Below are 7,708 nucleotides of genomic sequence, written 5' to 3' on the forward strand. Positions count from 1 at the left end.
TCAGCAACATTTTTAGCTGTCCACTGCTTCACATTGGAGGTGTCCCTATAAAAGTAAATTAAAAAGTAGTTAACCTGAGAAGTTATGAAAACAAAGGAAATTCACAATATTCCCTGAGCCATTTTTTTTTACTTATCAAGACATATTCACAAAAGATATGCAGAACAAAAGGAAACATCAATAAAATTAGGAATTGTCTTAATTTATATAAAAGGATTTTTTTTCACTGCTTGCAGAGTGCCCGTATACATCAATAAAGGCAAAATCCAAATAATGTAAACCTCTCAAATATCTGAGCAAAGCAGAAATAAGACAACACAAAAGCTGTCTGAAACCACTCCCTCCTTAGTGCACCTCACATATTTTCCCACTCATTCACACAGATAATGCACTATAATTTTGAGTGTACTGCATATGCGATATTGTTATTTTATTCAGGTTGTTGTTATTAGCTTTTTTTTTAAATTAACCATTAGTTGATTAAAAACACATTAAATAAAGAGAAAATTAAATGAGTTAAAAATTTTAATCAATTATGCATGAAGGTCAAATATTGTTTTTGGACAATTTAAGTGGCCTTTGAAATACAGAAATTAATATTACAGGGCTCAACAATAAGTTTTTACAATAATACAATGTAAAAAACATGTATATACAGTACTTAATAAGTGCATTGTACCATATTATTAATTTAACTTTAAGTACTGTGGTTAAGGTGCCTTAATATAAAGTTGCTCTTGTTTTGTAAAATATATAAATGAAAGTAAAGCAGTCTGTCAAGTTTACATTATTTTGCGAATTGTTTTCTACTTTGATGAAAATATATATTACAAACTCGATTAATGTAACCATTTAGAAGAAAATGCCATGTTTTACTGTAGTTTTTAGAGCTAGGGTGCAGCTATTTTGGAATGTCGCTGTGTCAGCGGGTTGGTTCCATTCCCTCAACTGAACTGATGTCGTGGAAGTAATGGACTGAACATGAAGACTGAAAAGCCTAATTTAACACAATGCGTGAAGTTGTGGACATGTATCGCAGAGCTGGTACAAATACATGGAACAGACTTGTGTTTAAAATCTCAACTTTTTTTATATGTTTACTATTTTTCTTATTTTTTTTTAAATACTGTTCACTCTCTCACACTGGTGTAGCGCTGCCTGGCACGGTGATTTACATTCAGACTAATGCAACGATTACAATAATCTTTCAACATTAAATATGAAGCACGAAAAAACCTGTGATGTGAAAAACTGCACCGATCTTAGTTTGGTTTGAACATGAACAGAAGTGAGGGGCTATATAGTGAAAAGTGAAAGTACCCGCCTCCATTACGTCAGGTACCAGATCTTGTTAAAGACATTGAGGGCAGTCAGGCATCGTAATACAGAGAGTGGACTAAAGCACATCAATTGATCGGTAATAAAAGAAAAATTTAAAAATGTATAAATGTATTTTTATGTTTCGGACATACAGTTCAAGTCAGAATTATTAGCCCCATTGAATTATTAGCCCCCTTGTTTATTTTTTCCCTAATTTCCAATTTTTTTAACACATTTCTAAACATAATAGTTTTAGTAACTCATTTCTAATAACTGTTTTATTTTATCTTTGCCATGATGAGAGTAAATAATATTTGACTAGATATTTTTCAGAACACTTGTATTCAGCTTAAAGTGACATTTAAAGGCTTAACTAGGTTAATTAGGTTAACTAGGCAGGTTAGGGTAATTAGGCAAGTTATTGTATAACGATGGTTTGTTCTGTAAACTATCAAAAAATATAACTTAAAAGGGCTAATAATTTTGACCTTAAAATGGCTTTAAAAAAATTTAAAACAGCTTTTATTCTAGCTGAAATAAAACAAATAAAACTTTCTCCAGAAGAAAAAATATTATCAGACATACTGTGAACATTTCCTTCCTCTGCTAAACATCATTTGGAAAATATTTAAAAAAGAAAAAAAAAATTCAAAGGGGGGTTAATAATTCTGACTTTAACTGTAAATGTAATGCTTGTATTTGCACCAGCTCTGTGATGCACATAAAAAACTTCACGCATTGTGTTAAATTAGGCTTTCCAGTCTCCGTGTTCAGTCCATTACTTCCACTGTATCTGTTCAGCTGAGGGAACGGAACCAACCTTGTGATGTCAGACAGTGATATTCCAAAATAGCTGCACCCTAGCTCTAAAAATATAAACTATTGTAAAACATGCTCTTTTCATTAATAATGGTTACATTAATTGAGTTTGTTTAATATATTTTCACTAAACTGAAAATCAATTTACAAATGATTGTAAACTTGACTGAGTGCTTCACTTCCACTTTAAAGGGACAGTTCACCCAAAAAATTTAATTCTGTCATCATTTACTCAACCTTCACTTGTTCCAATCCTGTTTAAGTTTCTTTCATCTGTTGAACTGAAAACAGAAAACCTATAACCACAATCCATACTTTTGTTATACTGGTTATAATTTATTTTTAACGCTTAAAAATGTTCAGCTTTAATCAAAATATAATGTTTTGCGCTCAACTAAAGAAAGAAAATCAAACCGGTTTGGAACATATTAGAGGTGAGTAAATGATGACAAAATTTAAATTTACTTTAAACCATGTTTATTTGTGAGGTGGTATTAACTAACTCACTACTCTGTAAAAAAAACTTTAATTTGGTGGACACATTATAAATATTATTTTAATTGAACAACTATTAATTTTAAATGTATTACCCAAGCATTATGTTGCTTTATCTAATAATAAATGTAATTTAATTAAATTCAAGTTCACATACTGTAGTCATTTTGTTTAAGCCAGGTTTCAGTAAGACATTAAGATTAGGATTATTAGTGCATTAAGATTGTTGTCTGTTCATTTACAATACGTGCTTTAGGTGCAAGTGGCCTGACTTTAGAAGACCGAACTTTAAAAAAAACAAAAGTATTTTCACTTATTTACCATTTTTCTGGTTTGATTTTTAATAGATTTTTTTCTAGAACACATAGTAAATTAAATTCTTGATCTAATAACACGAGGAACAGACACAGTTTCTATGAAGTTAGCCAGATATGCATTACTGTGATTAAAGTGGGACGAGCAAAAGTCTACATGGCTAAAATGTGGATTTTCACTCACTAGTCAAAGCATCCTGAAGATGTTGTCCGACAGGAATTCAGCTCCAGTACTGCTGTGGTGCAGCCCATCAGCATGGGAAAGCCTAGGACGATCCTAGAAAAGATTCCAATTGTTAATAAAGAGCAAATTTTGTTCTTCACACCATGTTAATAGCCATTCATTCAGAGCAAAAAGTCTGCTGAACCTTTCATGTCCACAGCAGTAAGTAGAAAGCTGTCCAGAAATGATGATCTGCATTGCAAGTGAAGTGCATCGGACCGTTTCAACCTGGCTCCTAAAGTCCCTCTGCTACCTGGATTTGATACAACAAACTTTAAATTTCTAGTCTATATCTGTCACAATGATTTACACCTAACATGGATACATCAGAAACAAGCAAATGAGAAAATAAGTGAGTGATTTTAAACACTTAAAAGGTTAAAAGTTTAATGTCATCAGTTCAGTGTTACCCAGCTGGATAATGATTATCAAATAATATTGTTTGTTAAATGAAGTATTTTTACATTTATTTCCAATTCAGTTAGTTACTTAAAAAAATACTTACATTTGAGGTGACTCAAACGGCTGTTTGAGAGAATACTGAACAATTTCAGGGTTTATGTGGATGTTCTGAGAAGGAAAAAAGCAGGCTTTATGTGCATTATTTGTGTGAATGAATAAAAAATGTATTGAAGTACATAACTTAGACACAATTTGTCACACAGGTAACTGTTTAAGAAACGCAAATAATAACAAATGCGTAATATTACTCACAAACAATATAAGGAAAGAATATTAGATAGCATCGCGGCTAGAAAGTAATATAAGCAACCCTGCTCAAGACACTTGCTACACACTGTATATGTAAGGGAAGACAATAAATAAATAAATATATTTGTGGGAAAAAGCCGTCTAATAAGTACGAATGTATAACGTTATCTGTTTAATTTGAAATTAACGGTCGCCTGCAATGGCTTTCATGGAAGCTTCGTGTTCAATGACAATAAAATATTTCGACATAAATCAATATTTTATATCAAATTATTTATATTTGTGTGAGGTAGACGTGTAATTTGAGTGATTATGTATATCCAGCCGATTGTTATTATCGCAAAATAATAATGTTACCCAATCTTATACAACAGCAATCGCTTCGCGAGACGTTCCTAAAACAGGTTACACGACATAATGATGCGTGTAAGTGTAGATATTTGTGTGCAAATCGTATCTAATGTGTATATTTATTTTGCCAACTTACTCACCTTCCGTGTGTTAGAGATGACAGCAGTCACGAAATGGGGGAAAGGAGGCGTTACAAATCGATATTTGAAAACGCTCCTGCGACCTGCGCGTGCACGATGATGCGCGTCCGCGTCATGTTTATATTATTTTGTTAGTTCCGGTTAATTTTTATTTATTTATTTTGGCAACACAATTAATTCCATTCCAATAATCCAAGAAACAGATGAAAAAAACATTTAATTCAGAAAAATAAAAATGTACAACTTGCATTCATTAGCAAGTTATCTTTGTTGGTTTATCAAAACAAACTGGAGGAATACTTTTTATTAATAACCCAGAGCCCATAGCCTATATACTTAAGTTTAGTTATATCTTAAATATTTTTCATGAGTGGATTTTTGAAGAACTGTGTTATATAGTTCTATTTTTATAAAAATAACAACAACAATAATAGCTTAATATTTATATTATTATTGTTAATATTATTATTGCAGCAGTTGTTGTTGTTATTATTATTGTTTTAAATGACAGACAAATTGACAGAAAATGGAATTAGTCCCCTATAATAATTATCATTTTCATAATTGTACAAGCCTGTGCATGTTTTTGTCTCTTTTTTCCTCTGTTGAGGCTCATTTGTATTTTATTCTCCAAAATTACTTTTACATTTTCAATTTTTTTTTCACAATTTCCCAGTCAGTCTCCTAACTACAATCAAGTTAACATTTAGACTATTATCAATGATATTCTTATGTGTTCACAGTGAGTGCCACACAAAAAAGAAAAACAAACACCAAATTTCATATCATTCTAAAAGCACAAATAACTAAGTAAATATTAAGTAAATGAACATCCATCTCATTTTCTGGTCTCCACAATTGTCTATTTAATTATGACAAAAAAAAAAAAATCTCTTGGTTCCTTTAAGTGCTAGCTTTTAGAGGAGAGATCCACCAGGAACCATTATATAAGTTCATAGATCTTTCAGTAACTCTTTTTTGAAAATTGAGGTCCTCCAATAACTTTCAAAGTGCTTCGAGGTCTTAGTGTAAGGAAACAGTGACTCCAGAACCTCAGTATTGACAAAAAAGTGCTTGTAGGATCCCAGTTACTGCAAAAGGGTCCTGCAAGCACTGCAAAGACTGTCAGTGGTTCCTCAAGGAACCCCTTTTTGAGAGAAAGAGCTTCGAGGCACTTAAAATACATTTTAAAGTTCCTTGAGTACTCAACAGAGTACTTGAAGCACCTTTACTTTTTACAGTGTATACTCGTAAGTGTAACTGTCAATATGGCGAATGAAGCCCCGCCTTCTAGTACAGGAGCCAATCAGCGATCGCTATATGGTGAATAAAGTCTGCCTTCTATTACAGTAGCCAATCAGCGACCGCTATATGGTGAATAAAGCCCGCCTTCTAGTACAGTAGCCAATCAGCGATCGCTATAGAATGACAATTCTCCGGGGGAGGGGCTCGGAGCAGACGTGAGTTTCTGCAGATTTTGTGTGCTATGAACATTCATTCATTCATTTTCTTTTCAGCTTAGTCCCTTTATTAATCCGGGGTATGCCACAGCGGAATGAACCGCCAACTTATCCAGCATATGTTTTACACTGCAGATGCCCTTCCAGCTGCAACCCATCTCTGGGAAACATCCACACACACACTCATTCATTCACACTCATACACTACGGACAATTCAGCCTACCCAATTCACCTGTACCGCGTATGTTTGGACTGTGGGGGAAACCGGAGCACCCGGAGGAAACCCACGCGAACGCAGGGAGAACATGCAAACTCCACACAGAACGCCAACTGACCCAGCCGAGGCTCGAACCAGCGACCTTCTTGCTGTGAGGCGACAGCACTACCTACTGCACCATTGCATTGCCTTGATATGAACATTTAGAATTGAACCTAAATAGACAGTTGTCGTTTAATTTTATTGGTTATCCGTAATATGAAATGTAATCGTAAGCTTGGCAAGTAGCTTTGTGGAATTTGATGTTTCCCCATTCAAACAGAATGCCTGAGCATACTGAAATGAAATGACTTGCCTTAAGGGACTTTATTTCAACTCTCCTTGACGGCCACACTGGCGAAGACGCGCTGTGCTGTTCCATCGCAGCCGGCTCCCATTGAAAAGGAATGACTTCCAGTTACTTTGACGCTGTCAACGCTTTCAGTGTGTACATACAGTTAGGCTTGCACCCTTGTCCTTTACACGCTGAAATTCCTCCAGATACCTTGAATCTTTTAATGAATATCTGCACTGTTGAAGGGGAAATATCCAAATGTCTTCCTGTCTTTATTTGAGGATCATTGTTTTTAAACATTTCAAGCATTTTCAGGGCTCTATTTTGACAATCCACGCGCAAAGTCTAAAGCTTGTGGCGCAAACACATTAAGGCCATGTCAGAATTCACTTTTGCTATTTTAAGGGCGGAAAAATCCACTTTGCGGCGTGGCGCATGGTCTAACAGGGTTGAGCTTATTCTCTTAATGAGTTATAGGTGTGTTTTGAGAATAAACCAATCAGAGTCTTATCTCCCATTCCCTTTAAGAGTCAGTTGCGCCGTGCCATAGTGCATTTGCTATTTACATGGCGGACTTTGTAAGTGGATAAACTGAACACTTCACTAGAGAGAAAACCGTTAAACAGAGCATCTGCAGCAGGAGAATGAGAGATGAGCCTCCTCATTCTTTACTTTCACTTTCACTCTCGTGGATAGGGAAACGTGTTGTACGCACAGACATCTATTAGCCTATACATAATTAATTTTGTATGTTATGCACAAAGATTTGTGTCAACTATTTCTAAATTCAGTTCTAATTTCCAGCAAACAAATAAATGAACAATAATATACAAATACACATGCTGTGCCCCATATGATCTAATACCTGACAGGTGGGCAAATCTAAGCTTGTTTTTAATAAAACAAATACAAATATGCAAATCATAAATAATACTGCTACTAACAATAGCATTAAACAAAAGCAAATTGTTATGAATAAACTGATAAAGCCCCCCGAGATGAAGAAGGCATGAAGGCAGTGGTTTTTATATTTATGTAGGCTAGAATTGTTTTACGTTTTGTACTATGTTAATAGTAAATGTTAATTCTGTTTTATTTGTAAAGATACTTGCGTATTGCTGTACACCCTGTGTGTATTAAGCAATGTTTAAGCGAGGCGCACAACTAACGCGCTCTGCACTGGACTTTAGACCTCCTCTCTGCTGGTCTATTGAACAGTCTATTTTAGTCCCTCAAAATAGCAACGCGCCAGCAATGCGCCTCAACACGCCTCCTTTTTAAGATCAGAACATCTATGGGCGCACATATGAGCACAAATGCTTT

The 7,708-nt window shown here is 34.5% G+C and overlaps 1 protein-coding gene and 1 long non-coding RNA gene across 2 annotated transcripts in view; one reads left to right on the forward strand and one right to left on the reverse strand.

Annotated features, from left to right (window-relative positions):
• Nucleotides 1–7,708, forward strand: part of gphnb (gephyrin b) — a 156,140-nt gene that overhangs the window by 101,160 nt on the left and 47,272 nt on the right. The window lies entirely within an intron of this gene.
• On the reverse strand, nucleotides 17–4,404 carry LOC130248074 (uncharacterized). Its single transcript, XR_008839595.1, has 4 exons — nucleotides 4,374–4,404; nucleotides 3,677–3,741; nucleotides 3,133–3,424; nucleotides 17–45 (listed from the first exon to the last, which is right to left on the reverse strand). It is a non-coding gene; the product is annotated as an uncharacterized LOC130248074 (long non-coding RNA).

The sequence above is a fragment of the Danio aesculapii genome, chromosome 20 (genome assembly GCF_903798145.1).
Source record: "Danio aesculapii chromosome 20, fDanAes4.1, whole genome shotgun sequence".
In the NCBI taxonomy this organism is placed as follows: domain Eukaryota; kingdom Metazoa; phylum Chordata; class Actinopteri; order Cypriniformes; family Danionidae; genus Danio; species Danio aesculapii.